Below are 20,053 nucleotides of genomic sequence, written 5' to 3'. Positions count from 1 at the left end.
GCACAGCTCAACAGAAGTTGGACTGTTTTCTTTTGATGCTATACCTGGAATTCTGGTAGCTACTAGCAGGCACTGGGGACGGCAGCCCAAAGAACACAGAGATTCCAGATGCAGAGAATTGGTATCTCAGAGAACAAAAAAGAAAATCCTTCCATAGTTGGATGTTCTTTTTTCCATTAAACACTATTTTGGGGTGTCGTGATGATATGGGTATCTTCACTTTGTGATAATTCATTGACCTGAGCCTTTTGATTTGTACAGTTTCCTCCATGGGTTTCACATCAATAACAAAGATGAAATACAGTGATCCCTCCCTTATCGCGGATATTACGTTCTAGACCCCCCTTCCCCACGATAGATGAAAATCCGTGAAGTAGAAACCCTACATTTATTTTAGTATTTACTGTACAGGACTGCAAAATCCCGGAATATAGCGAAAAATCCACAAAAAATAATTAAATATAATATTTTTAAAAACCCCGCGATACAGTGAGGTCGCGATAAGTGAACCGCGACATGGAGAGGGACTGCTGTACCTTATATTAGAGATTAACAACAAAAGAGAGGGGGACATAATTAGAAACATATTTTCAAATAAGTAGGTTATTAAAGTACTGTGGTGAATCTAACTTCTGCTTACTATCCAACCAAGGTAGAGTTATGGAACAGGCGATTCTAATTATTTCCCTACAGCACCTGGGTGCAGGCTCCCTTTGATACGATCCAGTATGTTTTTTTATCAAAGTAGGCTGTAGTGCATGTCTAAAATCTACAATCCCTGAATTCCTCAAAACCCAGTGTTTCTGTTTGTTTTCATATCTGCTTTGCCAGCGATGTCCTAGTTTTAAAGCTGTAAGTTCCATGTTTTTGGAAGCCCCCTCAGTTCCAGGCAAACCTAGACAGTTGGTCACTTTACAGTTAAAGGACAGAGGAGCATTTAAAAAGCAAAGTAAAGAGTTTCTTCATCAGGGTTAATGACAGAGATTGAATGTTTGTATCCCCCCGCCCCCCATTCATATGCTGAGACATAATGCCCAAGGTGATGGCATTAAGAATTAAGAGGTGGCATTTGAGGGGTCATCAGGTCATGAAGTCGGAGCCTCCATGGTAGGATTAGTGCCCTTCCTTATGAAAGTGACCCCAGGGAGACGAGTAACTCCCTTCTGCATGTGAGGACACAATGAGGAGTCTGCAGTCCAGAAGAGGCCCCCTCACCCAAGCGTGCTGGCCCTCTGATCTCATACTTCCAGCCACCTGAACGGTGAGAAAGAAATTTCTGTTGTTTTTAAGTCGCCCAGTCTTGGTATTTTGTTATAGCAGCTCAAACAGACTAAGACAGTAAACAAGCAGCTTCTTTCTTACAGTGGTTCATTATAAGCAGGTTGTTCTGAATATGGGACTTTTTCCTGAAGAATAATCTTATCAGCGGTGATAACTAGAAAGCCTATTTAACACAGCCTGTGCTGAAACCCTGTCTGTCGGTCTGGTTGCTGATCACTGTCCAGAAGCAGGGATAAGTCTGTACCGTCACTCCCCCTTCCAGCCCAGCCTGGATGCCTGCCCCCCCCCCCCCACACACACACACACTGCACATGCCCCAGTCTCCAGTCGTATCTCCCTGGCGTGAACAAGAGAACAAGGTGTCTGACATGCAGTTGGGATAAACCCTGGGTCCAAGAAAACAGAACAGAACAAATATGGTTACTGAGGACGTGAAAATACCAACGCAGAGGGAAAAAACACCTGCCCAACTAAAGTCAGAACTGGTAGGTGCCAAGGGTGAGACCTGAACCAAATGTGATGCCTTCGAAATCCATACTGTGTTCGCATTAACTTTAGTGATGGACTTTTTTATTGTTTTCAGACAAATAAAGTGGGATTGTGTTCATTTAGAGTCGACCTCCTATTAAATATGTGGCATTTCTTTTTTAACGACCAGTTTCAATTATTGTACAAATGCTAAACTCATGAGTAATAACTGTGTGTGTGTGCACGCATGTAGCTTCATGGGTTTGGGTACAATTTGTACATATACTGTCTCATTTGACCACTTACTGCCCATTTGCAGGCCCATGTCCTGCTGTAGGGATGGGGAATGGAGCTTTGGAGAAGCTCTGGCTCAAAGTAGAGGTCAGTGGAGAACTAGAAATGCAGGACAGCTTCGGATGTCCGGACTGTGGTCTGAGCCCTGTCCGTGGCTGTGCAGTGTGCACTTTAAACATCGTGGCTATTATCAGAATGAATCAGAAAACACACGCACATGGAGCCACCAAGTCACTGCAAGATTCCACGAAGTATGGGGAACCGGCAGAAGGGGCGTCTGCCAGGAGCCAACCGGGAGTGTTGCAAGGATGAACTGAGAAGCACAGGCTGAGAGGCGCAGGGCAAAGGGGCTCCTCCTGGGTTCTGTCATTCCCTCAGGGGCACTAACACTGCTCAGCTGTTTTGTTCAGGTTCATAATCATTTGTTCGACTGGAATCCCATCAGTAGAGAACCTCTTATTTGCCAAATAATAAGGCACTTGTTCTGGTTTGAATCTGACTCTGATGAGTAAGAACCAAAAAAAAAAAAAAAAAAAAAAAAAAAAAAAAAAAAAATTGCTGCATTTATTGAATATTCAACATCTGATATAAATAGATGTGGTTATTTAATATTCCCTCTCTCCCTCTTTCCTCCCTCCCTCCCTCCCTTTATTCCTCTCTTCCTTCTTCCTTCTTCCCTCCCTTCCTCCCTTTCTGCCTCCCTGCCTCCCTGCCTTCCTTCTTCTGTTTTATTCCAGACACCACGCACTGCGGGAAATGGTAGGAATCAAAGGTCCACGTGGCATAGCTCTTTTCCTGAGAAGACTAAGAAACGTTGGTGTGCAGCTTTTTATACCTGAGGTCCAATTTTTAAAAAAAATTAAGTATCTATGAGCTCCAAAGTTTTTTCAACAGGAAAATACTCTGAGTTGAGCTCCAGGGGAAAGAATTACTTTCTCATCCCTTCAGATCACTTGTTTTATTGACTAAAGATTGCCTTTAGGGAACTGCACTGTATTTCAGCCGCCGATCTTTTAATACTCAGACATATTTAACAAATGATAATAGCTAACATTCACTAGTGTTTACTGTGTTTCAGGCTTTCTTCTCAGAGCATTATAATTATATGTTTTAATTCCCGCAAAAACTTTGCTTTCTATATTGAGAAGTCAAGGTATAGAGAGGCTAAGGGACTTGCCCAAGGCACAAAACATACACACACAAATATGCATATACACATGTATGTGTGCCTGTACATGCATATGTATATCCGTATGTGTACATGTACATGTGGGTATAAGTTATTCAAACTCAGGTATTTGGGCACCAGCATCTGAGGGATGCCAATTTCTAACTTCTGTTCTGAAAACAGATCATGGGCAATGCCACAAAGCAAGACGGATCACATGAGGATGGCAGACAGGGTCTGCTGGTTGCCCTTCGCTCTTCCAGGAAAGTTAGAAATACATTAGTGTGATAAGAACTCTCAAGTATGAGCACAGAGGCCGTGGAGGGACTCTGCCTGATTTTCATCTCATTCTTCGCCCTGGGTCTTTCCAGAATGACACATGTCATCATGGACCAGCTGAGTGGACCAAGCAGGCATCTGTGTCACCTTGAAGTCACCCTGGTTGCAGGTGCTTGGAGGCCTGTCACTGCGCTCCCACTGAAGTGCATCAGACACGGTCCCTGCCCGTCTCAGCCAGCGCAGCTAGTCCTGAGTGTCTCTCTTCCAACTTACGTATAAGCTTGATGGTATTTATTCAAGGTTCATCATCTTTCCCTATAAATAATTTGCAGGGGAAGCTAATTGCTTTTTATTTGGTCAAGATAAATCCTCCCAAGAATTGTTTGCATAGTGTAACACGGGCAAAGTAGGCTGTTGGTTTTAATTATCCGTGCCCGCCCCCAGCGCCTTGGCACTCTGCCCCACCTCACACACCCTCTGCACAGGCCTAGTTTGCGGGTGATTTCAGCTCCATTCACCCGAGAAGTTGATAAAGATTCTGTGGGCTGGAAATTAAGGGGAAACTTCAGGGAGAATTTCTTTTCCCTTTTATTGTACAACTTTAGTCTTCCCAGAGGGGCCACGTGCATTGATTCCTGTCCCAGGGGCATTTTAAAGGCAGTTTCTGTTCTTCCCCACCATAAATAACCCCACATCGGCTAGAAACAAAGATCTGGATTCTTGAAGCGGAGTAGACTTTCATAGAGATGTGAACAGAGAAACCAGTTCCACCTGAAGGCACCAACCCCCATCCCGTATTTCACAATGATGCTCCGAGCTGAGGCAAGAACAGGGTAAAATAGAGTTGGGAAAATAAGCAACTAGATGCCTGGTCCTGTTCACTGCTCCACAAAGCCTTACCTTTGAAGAGCTGAGGACTGTTGGCTCCAATGTAGCTCAGCAAGATACTAAGAATGCCCCCCTTCCACCATGGAGCAGGGGTGTAGAAATGATGGCATTGTCGTGTGAGAGGGCTGGGCTAGCCCTGAGTTTCCCGGGGCTCTTGCTTGGCGCACAGGTGATGCAAGATTCTCAGATGCCCAGAGGGATCACAGGGCCTTTGCACATGCAATTTCTTCTGCTTCAGTACCTCTCCCTGCATTGCCGGGTGTCCCTGATATATGCTCCGTTAGCTTTCTAAACGTCTAGTTCATTTCATTTACCATAATTATAATCGAATCATTAGTTATTTACATTTACTAATGACTTTCTCCTCTGCTGGAATGAAAGCTTTGCGAGAGAGGGAACTGGGTCAGGCTTATTCACCATTGTATCCCTGGCATCTAAGTGTTCAATTAGTTCTGGCTAAATAAGCAAATGGGTAACTCAATACTTTATTTTTCAATGGAACACTTTTGAAAAGTTTCCTTTGTCGTAGAACTAATTTAAAAAGAAGTAAAATTGAATAGTAGCATCCTATTACATACATCAGCGCTGTGAAGAAATATAACTGCAGTGTCATCAATAGTATTTATTACCTCTGCTGCTTCCAGAGTGCTTATTAGGCTCTACAGGATAATAACAGACGTGTATACAATAGGGTCTGTGCCCTAAAATATGTACGATCTAGTTTGGGAACCACAACAACACACAGTAACACAAATTAGATAATGACACAAATAAAACTTACATAAAAACAATACAATGGCAATTATTTAAAAACGAGCAGAAAATAGCAGGTAGAAAGCAGTACGACAGTTTCTCCCCAAATTGGAATTAGCATGTGATCCAGCAATTCCACTTCTGAGTAGTTACCCCAGAGAACTGAAAGCAGGGACTCAGAGGGATATCTGCACCTCCGTGTTCATCACTACATTGTTTACAGCAGCCAAAAGGCAAAAGCAACCCACGTGCCCGTCGGTGGGTGAATGGAAAAGGAAACTGTGAGCTCCTCACACAATGAAATATCATTCAGCTTTGGAGGCAGAAAATCCTGACACGTGTTACAACCTGGATGAATGTTGAGGACACTCTAGGTGAAGCAAGCCAGACACAAAAAGACAAATAGTCTATGATGCCACTTACATGATCCCTGGAGGCGTCAAATCCGTAGGGACAGAAAGTAGGAGGGTGGTTGTCAGGGACTGGGGTCGGGAGAGGGATGGGAGTTATTGGTGAGTGGGGACAAAGTTTCAATTTTTCAAGATGAAAAGAGCTCTGGAGACGGAGGGCAGGGGTGGTTGCACAGTAATAAGAATGTACTTGATGCCTGTCTACTGTACAGTTAAAATAGTTAAGATGGTACATTTTATGTTATGTGTATTTTACCACAATTAAAATACTTAAAATATAAATATATGGAAAGTCAAGAAGAAGAAAAGAGATCAGTAAAGGCTGGAATGGCCAGGGAAGGGGTTTTGGAGAAGCTGCATCATCAGCTGGGTCATGGGGGCTGCACCACTTGCAAGGGGGAGGCTGAGGAGGGGAGGGGGCCAGGAGAGAGACCTTCGCTGTTGCAGAAAGACCCTGAAGTCCAAGGGCAGATCTCCTATCCAGCCAGGGCTCTCACTGGAGCAGGAATCCTGGAAAACTGGTTCCTGCAATTAGGGCTGGTGACGATCCTTGAGAGGGGTGGCTCTGGGCCTTCTGCTCTGGCCCCGCAGGCCTGGTTGTCCCCTCTTTGTCCCTAGGAAACAGCCCCAACTACAGACTCCAGCAGAGATCACTGGAAGACCCAGGATGGTCCTTAGCCTGTTCTGCTCCTTTCTTGCAGCTGCTGCAAGTCAGATTCTGTATAATCGCTGACAGGTGGCCGTGGAGAATCACACTCTCGATGTGCAGACTGGACTGGAGAGGGAGCAAGAGCAGAAGGGAAGGTGGGACAGTGTGGGACTGATGTGTGTGACAGCTGGAACTCCTGGGTGGGAGGAGAGCTGGGCTGTGCAAATGCCAAATTGGTTCCAGGTAATAACACCCAGCCTGGTGCATATACACAGGCCACCACCCCATCCCAGGTACACAGCCCCCAGCCATTGTCCAGACCTGTCGCTTGGTAGTGGGGCACTGCCCAAACAGGGCAGGACACTCCAGACCTGCTCAAGCAAGACCAGGACCTTGTAGCCCAGCTTCCCACCCTCCACAGGAGCATGAACGATGAATGAGCTTGCCACTTTTGATAGAAATCAATATTTGAAAGCATGGAAAGACCATTGAACTGAGTTCAAGTCACTGAGCTGAGACCAAACTGTTATATTCCCCTAAGCAAGCCATTCAATGAAAAAAAATAAAAACAAAATTCCTGTCCTGCAGGACACTCGGGTATATATATGGTAAGAATGAAGTAAGATGATTATGGAGGAGGTCTTCAAAAGTAGAGCGTCAACCAGCTGCTATTGCTGTGCCCCAGAGTCCCCACATGCCTGGAAGGTGGGACATGCCAGATGTGTGAGTGGCACCTTCTTCTAGGTCTTGCATTTTTCTAAGAAGCACTTCTAAGACTTGTTTTTATGTTTCAGAATTTTTTGTCTTCTTTTTATAAACTCATATCATGTAAAATTTCAAACGTTTAAAAATGTAGGGAGAATAGAGTACTAAGCCCCAAGGACCCAGACCTAGCTGCAGCAATTATCAACTCAAGACTGACCCGGTTTCCTCTCCCTGCTCCAAACCCACCCTGGATTTTCCCAAGCAAAATATCAGACATCGTATCGTTTCATTCGTAAATATTTTGTCATGCCTCTCTAAAATGTTAGGATACTTCAAAAGCATAACCACACCCCAAACATTTTTTTTTTTTTTTGATATAATAAAATACCAAGTCAGTGTTTAAATTTTCCTAGTTAGGTCATTCATTTTGTTAGTTGGTTTGAGTAGAATCTACATAAAATTAGGACGTTGTAATTAGTGAAACATCTTGTATTCTTTTTTTTATATAAAGGTACCTCCCATCTCTTTTTTCCTTATAGTTTCTTTATTGAAGAAACTGATGGTTTGTCTCCACAGTTTTTTACAGCTTAGGTCTTGCTGGCATGTCCCCCTGGTTGAAACTACTCCTCGGTGCCCTGTGTTTCTTCTAGGTTGGTGTTCCATCAAGAACCTTGACCCAACGGCCTGCTTCCAGAATGCCCCTGCCTCTTCCTGATGTGCCAGGTGTGAGTCAGGTTCATAGTTTAATCTTCCTCAGGTAGCTGCTTCTACTTCTCCTGTCATCACAGAACATCACGTGAACTAAGCTCTCTTCCCTTCTGCCAGGTGCTGTGCTAGGCCACTCCCCCAACACTCCATGTGTTCACGAACCCAGAACCTCTCCTTTTGGGTTTTTACGGAGGTTTCATTAAGTAGGCATGGTTGGTTCAATCACTGGCCATTGGTGATTGAACTCAATCTTCAGCTCCTCTCCCCTCCCAGGAGGTCAAGGTAAGACTAAAAATGTCAACCTTCGAGTCACATAGTTGGCTCCCATGGCAACCTGCTTTTCCTACCATAACATCCTCACTCCAGAGATCAGGGAACTGATGTGGGGAGTTTTTCCATGGCTGAGTATTGTATCCCAATTGTACATTTCAATTTAGAGAGTGCTTGCCAGGTGGTTCAGTTGATTGGAGTGTCATTCTGTACACCAAATGGTTGTGGGTTTGATCTATGGTCAAGGCACATACCTAGATTGCGTGTTTGATCCTTGGTTGGGGCATGTATGGGAGAAAACAGATCAATATTTCTCTATCTCTCTCCCCCTTCCTTTCTCTCTAAGATCAGTAAACATATTCTTGGGTGAAGATTAAGAAAATAAAGTTGCCCTGACCAGTGTGGCTCAGTTGGTTGGACATTGTCCTGCAAAGCGAAAGGTTGCTGGTTTGATGCTCAGTCAGGGCACATGCCTGGGGGTGCTTGTTTGGCCCCTGTTGGGGAGTGTGTAAGAGGCAACTGATCAATGTTTCTCTCTTGCATTGATGTTTCTCTCTCTTTCTCCCTCCCTTTCCCCGTCTCTACAAAAATAAACAATAAAAAAATAAAATAAAAAATAAAATTTACAAAGTCTGGAAATCTTCAAAGGGTTGGGTTTGGGACCCAACTGGGTCCACCATGAACTTGATTTACATCAAAACTTAGTTGGTCATCTGACCTTCAGAAACCCCTGTTCTGACTAGTGGCGTGCAGAGGTGTTTGGCTCCAGAAGTCAGTTTCAATTTAGAGCCTGTAATTTAGGAGAAATCTGACTACTTACCTCTCTTTAATACCTGATCCCTTGGGTAAATGGCCACAAGTCCTTTTGGAGGAAGATTTACAGTATGAATGTTTGCTGGGTAACAGGGTCCTTCCTCTAGAGGACTTGGTCTCCCTTTCATTCCAGGGGTTCTGCTGGGTTAGGAGTAGGGTGAGGGGAGAGAGGGATTTGTGCACAACATTTAGGTGATTCCTCCCACAGTTCTGCTAGGCAATCATCCTGTGTTTGCAAAACCTGGAGAATGAGCACTGCCCTGCATTGTACGCCCCTCCTGGTCTTTCTGGCCCCAATCTAGTCCTGGTCCTGGGCTAGACTCGAACGGCCTCAAGTCTGGGGACGAGCTGAGAGGCTGTAACAGTCTATTGCAGTGACTCAGCTCAACAGACACAGAGCTTTTCCACTTACAGGATTAAGACTTTAGTAAGTGCCCAACTATTTCAGTTCTAGGGACACCATGACCATCACAAGAGATTGAGCGGGTCAGGCTATTCGAAGTACTGAGTAGTCTGATGACTGAATAGCTTTGGCTCTGCCGTCCATTAGCCCATGTTCTTGTCTGTGACACTGAGCTTCTGCTGCACCCCAGCACCACAGGAACCTCAATCCCAGGGAAGTCAGGGCTTCCAGCTCAGTCGCAGCTGTTCCCACCGTCATTTCCGGTTTCTGGGTAATCTCACCACCACGTCTTCTCTAACAGCCAAGGCTCAAAAACAGTGACTTAGTAAGCTTACTCCAGGTGAAGCCCCAAAAGCGACAGGTGCAAGGTCGGCAGCCACAGCCTTTTGTGTACGTGGAAAGACAGCTCTTTCGTTTGTTTCAAAGTCCCCACCTATAAGACATGTCAAGCTTGGAGCTCAGCGCTATGGACATACAGACACTTGACAGGCGTAGCTCTGTCTCATTGTCTGGCTGGTCTGCCCGCTCCCTGCTGGCGTTGCTCTGCTTTGCAGGAGGACAGCCCATTCCTGGGGATCGGAGACACCAAGCTCCTACAATGGCCTCCAGGGCACCCCCCAGCGCCTCTGTACCAGGACTAGTGGGCAAGGCAAAATACCAAGCCCTGGTTGGTTCAGCGCCTGGGTGGTCTTGGGTACATCTTGGGGGCCCATTTGTATAAACTCAACTAGAAAAGCTATCAAAAAACAAAGCAGCAGAAGGGACACAAGTTGACATTACACAGGGCTCAGAAATAAATAGCTCTATGAATTTATTTCAAAGAACGTTTCAGACTACTTTTACACTTTTGCTCTAAATCTCTGAGTTCTTTTTGGATGGGATACTCACCCTCAGAGGTCTGTGGCTTTCAGAGTATTTAAGCATCATGTGGATTTAAATGGATATAAATTACTTTCCAGCTACTCATGAACTTTAAGCCTGGAGTCCGTTTTAGAAAACTGACGGGTTTTACTAAACTTCCTCCTAATCGCCTACTGTAATTAAAACAAACAAACACACTTTTAATTAATGTTTTTCTTGCTTCATTTAAAACATATTTTGTTAAATAAAAAATTTTGAATGTGCACATTTTGCCTGTCTACGAGGTCTTACAAATAAGTGGTAGTTTAATTATTCAAACAAAGGCACTATTTTAAGTTGGAGAGAAAATTAATCTTTCCTTTCTTCTCATCTCTTGAAGAGAAGCTATTGTCCTTCTTCCTCCCCTCAATTCATTTCTCTTAAAGCTCTTCAACTTGTTTTCTTAAGTCTTCAGGGTTTGGGGAGAAGTTTTAAACTGATACACAACTTTTATAATGTGTCTTTCCTAGCTCATTGTGGTTTCCGTTTTGAAATCAGAGGCTTCTAATGCTAGTTTGGAAACGGAGTCTATTCTGTGTTGGGCTCCAGTTTAATGCTTTCCAGGCCTCATCTCACTGAATCCACAGGACAACGCTCCTGAGATGGGTGCTTTCTAAAGTAGACAATACACACCCATGATCGCTTTTGACAAGTGCATGACAGACAATTCCCCTGTTCCCCATTCCAGGTAATCTTATGGCCAAACATACACCAAACAACTCCTAGTCTGCTTTCTATCAAAATAGTTTAGTTTGTCCTATTTAGAAGGCCATCAGTATATATTTCTGTGTGTGTTTGGCTTTATTCACTTATAATATACATGTTGTTGATTCCACACGTTACAACCTGGAGGGGGGATCTCTATAAACTCAGCGACAGGTGGCAAACGACAAATACCACATGATCTCACCTACAAGGGGAACCTAACAAACAAAACAAGCGAGCAAAATAGAACCAGAGACATGAAACAAGGAACAGACTGAGAGTGGCCAGAGGTGAGGGGGCAGAGGGGGATAAGAGGGGAAGGAAGAGGGAAGGTCTAGTCAAGGAACATGTATAAATGACTCATGGACACGGAGAGCAGGGTGGGGATTGACTCTGGGAGTGGGGGACAGGGGACTGGGTCAAGGAGCCGAGAGCAACAGGGGGGAAACTGGGACAGCTTTAAAAGAACAACAATAAAAAAAGGAAAAAAGGAAGAAAGAAAACAAAGAGGTAGACGGGACACAGGCTGATGTTGCACAAGGTACAGAAATATGTAACGGTGAATTTATTTCAAGGAACTTTTTTTTTTCCTTTGGCTGAAAACTGTTTCATTGTATGGATATACCAGGGTTTGTTCATCTGTTGATGAATATTTGAGTTGTTTCCAATTTGAGGTTATTACAAAAAAAAAAAAAAAGCTGCTATAAACCTTTGGGTATCTATCTTTGTGTGGATATATGTTTTCATTGCTCTTGGTTAAATATCTAGAAACTGAATGACTGCATCACATGGTAGGAGTATGTTACCTTTATAAGAAAGTGCCAAACAACCACTGTGGTTGTAAAATACATTGCTAGTAGCAATGTATGACAGTTCTGCTTGCTCCACATCCTTGTCAACACTTGCTATTGTCAGGTCTTTTTTAAAAAAATGCTATTCATTTAAATAATATCCTGTGTTTTTAACTTGCAACTCCTAATGACTAGTGACATTGGGCCTCCTTTATATGCTAGTTGGCCATTTGTATATCTTCTTTTGAAAAGTGTCTATTCCATTTTTCCTCGTGTCTTATTGGATTGTTTGTCTTTTTGTTATTAAATTATAATAGTTATTTTTACATACTGAATGCAAACACTTTGATAGATAATAATCAATATTGGCTGTGGCACTTATTAGCCATGCTAGAATTTAAACAAAGCTTTAAGTAAACATAGTGAAAACATGTTGAAATTGTTATTAAACTTTCATGGACCTAAGATTACATATTGCAGGTGGAAGGAGTGTAGGATCATTGCAGGAAATTACCAGTTGGTTGCAAGAAACTCAAGCGGCACTTGGAGAGGCAGAGGAACAAATTTTTACTTCTGCATGCAGGCCCAGAGGAGTAGTCCCCAAAGATCTGAACCCTGACCTGCACACCTCGCAGGCTTTTATGGTATTTTGCAGGCAAGCATGGGAATCAATGCTCATTGGCAGATTGTTTGTGGGCAAACTGTTCAAAACGTTTTCCTGATGCAAATACAAGCAGTTACAGAAATGGAACATGGCGATTATGCTTTTTTCTGATGCAAATATACAAGCACAGTTACAGAGACAGAACATGGTAGTTATTTTCCCCATCAGGACAGGAGTCAGATGTATCAGTGCAGGCTGCTTTTGTGACTACAAGAGGCAAGAGGCCACAGGCAGGGCCCATTGCTGCTGAAATGAAAGGTCATGACTCCTGCCATGGTCATAGAAAAGGTAAATTAACAAGATTATTATGCAAATACATTCTGGTTGAATCTGGAACAAGGGAAAGGAGCTATGTCTGGTAGGTCAAAGAGTTAGCTGGTAAGGAAGCATAAAGGTTAGAGAGTAGGTTGTTTCTGTCTACATCCCGCAGAGACCAAGCAAGGAGGGATCATCTGATGGGACAGGGGTGCAATGGCATCTGACATATGCATGTATAACTCATGCAGCATGTGCACATAACCAATAAGAAACCAGCAAGGAAGTTGTTCAGGGAAAAATTATAAGACAAAATAATATTAAAAGTGATGGAGAAAAAATCATACAGGTGCTGGCATTACCCAGTCTTCTACTCTAGGAGATGTTGACCAAGGATTAGATGCCATTTGAAGAAATGAGCTAGCCTTGCCCTGGCTGGGCAGCTCAGTTGGTTGGATAAGTATCCTGTACACCAAAATTTGTGGGTTCTATTCCAGGTCAGGTCTGCCCTGGCTGGTTTAGCTCAGTGGATTGAGCGTCGGCCTGCGAGCTAAGTGTCGCTGGTTCGATCTTCCAGTCAGGGCACATCAGAGAAGGAAAACTCTGACTCCAAAAAACCTCCGCTGCCTTGCGGCATACCTCTTCAGGGGAAAGGCTAAGGGAGTAAACCCCGACAGAAAATCCGGAGCTGGAGTCCCTAAGGCGGTCTGACGTTGTAGTCAACACCGGCAACTCCTGCGGCGCACCTGAAGCCAAGCTGTATTGACTCCGTCTTTCCCTTGGACCCTTCAGCTGCGAAGAGAGGGGGGGTCTGCTGCATGGGCAACAGCAGACCCTCCATATCACCCTGCCCAGGCTCTGTAGCTTCAGCGTCATCGCAAGATGTCGATTCAGCACGGGAGGAGACAGATACCGTGTCACTCCCGAGTCGGACTGCACAGCCATTCTCGGCGGTGCAGATAGACACTTAAGAAGCTACACCATCGTCTCTCGAGATGGACGGCTGCCGACGATTCCAGGTCAGGGCACATACTTAGGTTGTGGGTTTGATCCCAGGTCGGGCGCATACAAGAGGCAACTGATCTCTCTCTCTCCCTTCTGCTCTCTCTAAAGGCAATAAAGAAATATTCTCAGGTGAGGGTTAATAAAAGGAAAGATAGCCTTTAAATTGTTGGACAGCTCCTGGCCGCCTGTGGCTCTCTTGTTTGCATCACAGACCTAAGAGATTTTTACAAATGACTTCCACTATTGAGATTTATCGCCTCCATCTCTGACTTTCAGAGTCAAGGGCTTTTACGAAAGGGTGGAATTTAGTCCTTCCTGGCTGACTCTATGGTCCAGAGGTTGGTGCAAAGGCTGTCATAGCTGGGAAGAGAACAACTGTGGATTCGTTAAACTGATACAAGCCATCGAAGAAGGCAGCCTTTTAAGTACAGAGTAAAATACTTTTCCTTCCTTTTTCTTTATATTCAGATTTGACTTCTCAGGGACTTAAAAAATATTATAAAATTAAAATACAGGTAGCCCTAAGTCTCAAATGAAATTTAAAACTACAGTACTCCTCAAACACTGCACTTTTAGCTAAATCACTCTTCCCATGGGATGTTCCATCCATTGATATTTGGTCATCTATTCTTGACAGTCCCCACCAGAACCCGGGGCTCTGCCGTGTGACATGAACACCAGGGAGTATTCACGAGTGTCGCCACATTGCCTCTGCAGAATGGGCACCGGTGCTTGAGCGATGAGTTGCTGTCCTCCCGTATGTGGGTGTGGCAGGGAGACATGTCACATGACAAGCTTGATTTCATTCTCCTAAAGGCACAGTCACAGCACTGCTAGATTCCAGGAAGCCTAGTGCTTTTGGAAGACGTTTCTACCACCATCATTCTCCAGCTGGGTACACGTAGTTTTAAGGAAACACAGGGGAAAGGACAGCTAATGGGTTGAGCGCTGATCACATGCCCAGCATTGCTCTAAGCACATTGCTGTCCTTGTGCCACGTCCTGGGAGGTGGGTGCTATTACCGTCTCCTCTTACAGCGGAGGGAACAGGCCACTGTCTACCTGCCTGTGCTTCTGAATGACTCACCCTGGGCTCCTCTGTGTGCATTTCTATTACCACAGGTCACTTGTTTTTTTTTGTGTGTGTGTGTCTCCACCCAGAACTAAAACCACTTAGATTGCTGTCGGTCAATCACTGATTAACTAGAGTCCTGGTCCCGTCTCAAAGCAGGGCTCGCTGCCTGGTGACTTGGTTCTTGTCTGGCTGTGTTTTAGGAGGCAGGATAAGAGATAGCTGCAGTGTCATTCCAAAGCCTTGACCTTCAGTGTCCCAACTTGCACAATACATTCCTGATTAAGTTTCCGTCGGGGAGTTTAGTTGTTTTTTTTTTTTTAATCACCTAAAGAATTTATACTGCATATCGTCCTGGTTATACTTGGACAGTATATCCATTGTGCTCTTATCACATCTCCCTCCGCATCACAGACTTCACTGACTCTTCAACTTCTGCTATGGCTCCTGTATGACCTTGGCCACCCGGTCACGTCCGTGGATCTCAGATTTCCTCACCTGTAAAATGAGAAAACCCTCTGCTCCTTTGTGGGCTTGCTACGGCCTCATTGGGGTGCAGTCATTTCTTTAAAATGCTGAGAGGGAAGAAAGTGCCTAGTGACGGTTAAATGGCAAGTCTCTCTGAGCTTGTCACTCCGAAGAGCTTAAAGCTCTTTGTTAGCTGCCAGTCACCCTGATGACAGGGTCAAACTCTTGGTATTCTTACAAGACCTTCAGCCGACCCCTGCTCACCTCCCTGGCCCTACTCAGCCCCCCGAAGCAGTGTGTGAGCTTCTGCAATGCTCCTGCTGCTCACCAGCCTGCAGGCCTTTCCATTCAGTTCCATCTGGTCAGAAACCCTCCTGACTGCGCCTCCTCCTTCAGGTTTAGCTTTGATGTCACTTGTCTGGGACATGCACCTTACACAAGTCAGGGACACTGCACAGAATGGAGTATTTTCATGGCCTCTTTACTTAACGTATCTTTCCTTGACTCTGGATTCCAATATTATTTTTCAAATTCCCTGCACAATACTTGCCATGTGGCTGGGTCTCAATATGAATAAATGAATGAATGTCACTTCGGGAATAGATAGGTTATTGCTAATTACCCCAAGAGAAAAAAAAGAAAACACAAGAGCTCCATAAATGTTTATTATATCAAGAGCTAGATGAGCGTTCCATGAATGTCCATTTTTGTGAAGCTGGGAAATTACTTGGAAGGTGAGCAGGAGGGGCAGGAGCTGGGAGAAGCTGGATGATATCACACATGAGTAGAACTGAAGGAAGCACGCAGACATTTTTCTGAGTGCCGAGGGAAGAATGAGCTGAGACTCATCATCCGAGCTCTGCGGTGTGGCAGGAGCTTGTAGTTGGGGACACCATGGAGTCACACATGTGAACTTGAAAGACTGGTGACTCTGCCTAAGAGCAGGACCATCCATTATTATCCATGTGTTTTCTTGTTTGTACTGGATCTTGTTCACAACGGAACTCCCGTCAGGGGTAGTCTGGTGGCTCTTATCTCCATAACAAGGCTGATAAAGCCTTACTTGTTCACAAGAGAGGATGCTACAGAGAGACTAAAAAACCCAGTGAGGCCCCAGCCCAAGGCCTCCCACCAGGAAACCTTCTGGAAAGCTGTACCAAACCCACTAGTCCCTCTGTCCCTGACCCCTGACAAATACATACTGTTTATTCAGAGAATCACTATACTTGAATCTCTTCTGGAAATATTATTTTAGCCTTTATTCTTTAGTTTTTAATATGTTCATATATTAGCTAGCCACGAGGTGAACAGGGAGTGGGTTTAAAATGACAGTCACCTCTTGCGAACAAGCAGGGCCCGGGCTTTTGCTCTGTGTAGCATCCTCTCCTGTGAACAAGTAAGCCTTTATCAGTCTTGTTATGGAGATAAGAGTCACCTGGCTATCCCAGACAGGAATTCCTTGTTGTTCTGATCCAGCCAATTTCCTTCTTGGTCTCAGCAATCCTGGGTTACAATGGACAGTCATTTTTCATCCCACTGCTTGGCTTCTTAACATGAGCCCACTCGCCTGTGCAGAGTGAAGACACCTGGCCAGGCACGAAGAACTCAGCTTCTCCTGCCCCCTCTCCAGGCTCTGGCTGCGCGCCCTGGCCCAGCGGCCCTCTGTCACTGTGTTCTGCCAGCTCACTTGGAATGAGAGGTGCAGTGGCCTGTAGGACGGCCCTGCGACATCGCTGAACACAGACGCATCTGAGAATGAGAGGCAGACTCTCCCACTCACCACAGCCAGCGCTTCCAGGGCCTTGGCCGAGCCCGTGAACTCCAGGCCCCCTTCTCTGAGCTTTGATGTGCCGCTGTCACTAATGCACAGCGGGCACTGCGCCCTGGTTTGAATTAGGGCCGTCCCGTTGAATTTGAGCAAACCTTTCTTTCCAGGAGAATTAAACAATAACCACATCACAGGGAAGTCTTCAAGTAGCAGCAAACATCTGTTGTAAGCAGAGGGACCAACTAAGGCCCTAATGGCCAGCGGCCCCCACTAAAGAAGTGCAGATGTCTGCAGAAAGGAAGACCTTTGTTTGGAAGATGCTTTTGGCCTGGACTTGTCTTCCGGCTCTTGTTAAGTGGAGAACTTAGTAATCTATTAAAAGAAACCATTTTGTCTCTGCCTGTAGGGCCAAATTGTTCCCTCGCTCCTTCTGGCTTCCTGACTGGTGAAGTAGGTGTTGGTCTGTCTCGGTTTTTTATGGAGCATTGTCTAAGTGACCAACAGGGTATATATCAGATGCATTGCTCCTAGCAGGGCAAGGATGTCTTTAAACAAGGCACAGAGCCAGGTGTTCAGACCTGGGCTCTAGTCCCTGTGTTGCCACCATTGGGCACGTGGTCCTGGGAAGGTCACTACCTGACTGCATGTGATTTTGCATCTTCAAAAATCAGCAGTGGGACCTGCAATGTCTGAGATTCTTTCCAGCACTAATGTCTGGTGTTTTCTTCTTATGCGTGTCTGTGGCCTAGAGAATTATTAGCAAATTTCAACCCCACTCACACCACCCTGACATGATGTCTATCCGTGCAGAGGTAATACCGAGCTGCGATGATTATCTGTGAAATTTAGTCAATTCATTATAAGTTATTAAAGAGGGTTAATCAGGCTCCACAGTGGATCTTTGCTAACTCTGAATAGTCTGTTTTTATTGTCCGCCTTGGAGACATTCATGAGATATTTTCCACACACATTTCCCTTGTGTGGTGTGGTCTCTGGGGGACCGCAGGTGCAACAGAAGCAGATGCCACAGAAAGGTTAGGTCATTCTCATTCACTCCAGTTTGTCTTTGCAATCATGTAGGATGCACAACCCAGAAATACAGAAATGAATGAAACAAGAATTTTAGCCCCACCCACTTGACCCTCGCTCATGCAGACGAGGCCTTGAGCTTCCTCCCTGAGTCTCCGGGCGTCTGTGTCACAGAAAGAAACACATGTCTGTGTTCCCCCAAATAGTCTTTGTTAACATGGAAGATGATGGCTTGTGGTCACTCCTTACTCTGCTATGGCCCGATGTTGCTGCTTGGGAGATCCTAATTACAGTCTGCATTTACAAACACCCATGAAGAGTCTTCGGGGCCTGAAGGTGACACAGACGTGAAGTCTTCTTTGCTGCTGTGAGCCAGCCTGACAGCCAAGGAGGAATTGCCCCCACAACACTTGCTTCGCCCCTCCTTTCAACATGCCACTGATTTAGCGCACTGCTCAGGAACTACGGACCGTTTTGCTTACTACCCAGCTCCCAGGGCCTGAAATGGTAGGTGTGCCTCAGCCTCTAGGAAGAAGGAAAAGAGGGCAGTACGATACACTCTCAAGGTGGTCTCTGATAAACTCTGACCTCATCGATGCCTAGCACCGCCTCTGGGCCTGACTTAACAAGTAACACCAATCGCTGTCCCAGAACATAGTCCAGCCATCAGAAGCCACCTCTATTCTGGGAGAGCATTCTTCTCCTTTTGCTTCAACCTCACAATAAATGTCATCTGCCCTCTCTTCACAGTCACAACAGAGATAAAGGGAGCAGCCCAGTCACCCTTGGGTGGGGGAAGAGGGCAGGAGTGTGCCTATGCCATGGGCTTAGGGGCATATCCTTACTTGCCTGTGCTCCAGGCCTGCTGCCTACTCTCAGCAGGTAATCAAACCTGAGTGAGTCTGATTTTACCCTGAACCCAAGGGACCTAAGTAGCAGTTCACCAAACGGGACCAGAAGAGCAGTCTGGAAGAGCTAATGAGCATCTACCGTTGCTTGACTTTCCTTCCTGACTCCGTCTTTTGTCCCTGGGGAATATGATTCAAGACTTGTCCAGTACGTTCACACAGCATTTGCAAACCCCACCCCCACCCTGCTGCCCCAGTCCGCTGATTACGGAGGAAGACATCCATTTTCAAGAAGGGGAAACAGGCACTCTTAGAGCATGATTCACCCGGCTGAAAGCAGAAATGGAGTACATGATCTATCACTGGATTGGCAGGATTTGCCATCATTGTGCCAAAAACAAATCATTTGGTCAATTAAGTCCTTAACCAATCAAGTTAAAAAATCAAAAAATTAGTTAAACTTTTTCCTTGACTAAGTCATCAGTCAACTTTACTCAAAAGAATTAGATAACTACTCTTGAATGGACATATACAAGATACCTTTTGAGAATTAGATACCTCATAACTCAATATTTCTAGAAAAATTCTAGATTCTTAAAGTCATTGTCCACACATTTTGCTTGGTTTTTAATCTCTACATCCTCTAGCTGAGTGTGTGATATGTGGAACATTGTCTCAAACAGCTCGCTACTTCCTGAAAATTAAATGATTGATCCCAAAATTTTACCATAATATTTTATATCCAGGAAGGGACTCTAAAACTGTGTCTGGATTTTATTCTAAGAAAAGTAACATTTGTAAGCAAGTTTATTAAGAGGCAAATACTGTCAGAATTTACCACATCGCCACTCGCTTCCTTCAACTTTGTGAATATATAATAATTCTCCTCTTTGCTAGTTTCTTACACCTTTGTAATGAGCAGGGCTGTCCCACAGTCTCATTGACACCTGCATTGGAAACATGATGAATCATTTTTCTCAAAAGAGGAATAGCTTTCATAATGGAGTCAAAAACACTGTGACGTGAAACATCCCCCCTCTCCCTTGGCTCATGTCAGGCAGCCTTTAGGGAATGTGAGCACAAATTATCATACTGTGATTAATAATGAATATTTTTTCTTCCTGTTTCTCTTCCAATGGAAGAACATTTCCTGTTGTCTCGGCCATCTACAATAAGATGCAAGTCTGCCAACTCCAAACATAAATCACAGGAACAACTGCAGTGAGCAGGATCCAACCCTTCATTCTCTCTTATGCTAATGATGCGGGAGCAGTCCTGGGTACCAGTTGGGCAGGATACTACTTATAGAAGTGGCAACACCGCCAACCCCAAACACTGCTATGACCAGGACACCAGGCACTGACTTTCAAAGCCAAGCTCCTTGAGTACTTGAGATGACAGGCAGCATCCTGCAGCACCTATGAGGCGAGTTCCCCTTCAAGCCCAAGGAAGATGTCACA

This window comes from Furipterus horrens, unplaced genomic scaffold, assembly GCF_987537825.1.
Source record: "Furipterus horrens unplaced genomic scaffold, mFurHor1.1.pri manual_scaffold_15, whole genome shotgun sequence".
Taxonomy (NCBI): Eukaryota; Metazoa; Chordata; class Mammalia; order Chiroptera; family Furipteridae; genus Furipterus; species Furipterus horrens.
The sequence above is the reverse complement of the archived record's forward strand: the minus strand, read 5'-3'. Positions refer to the sequence as shown.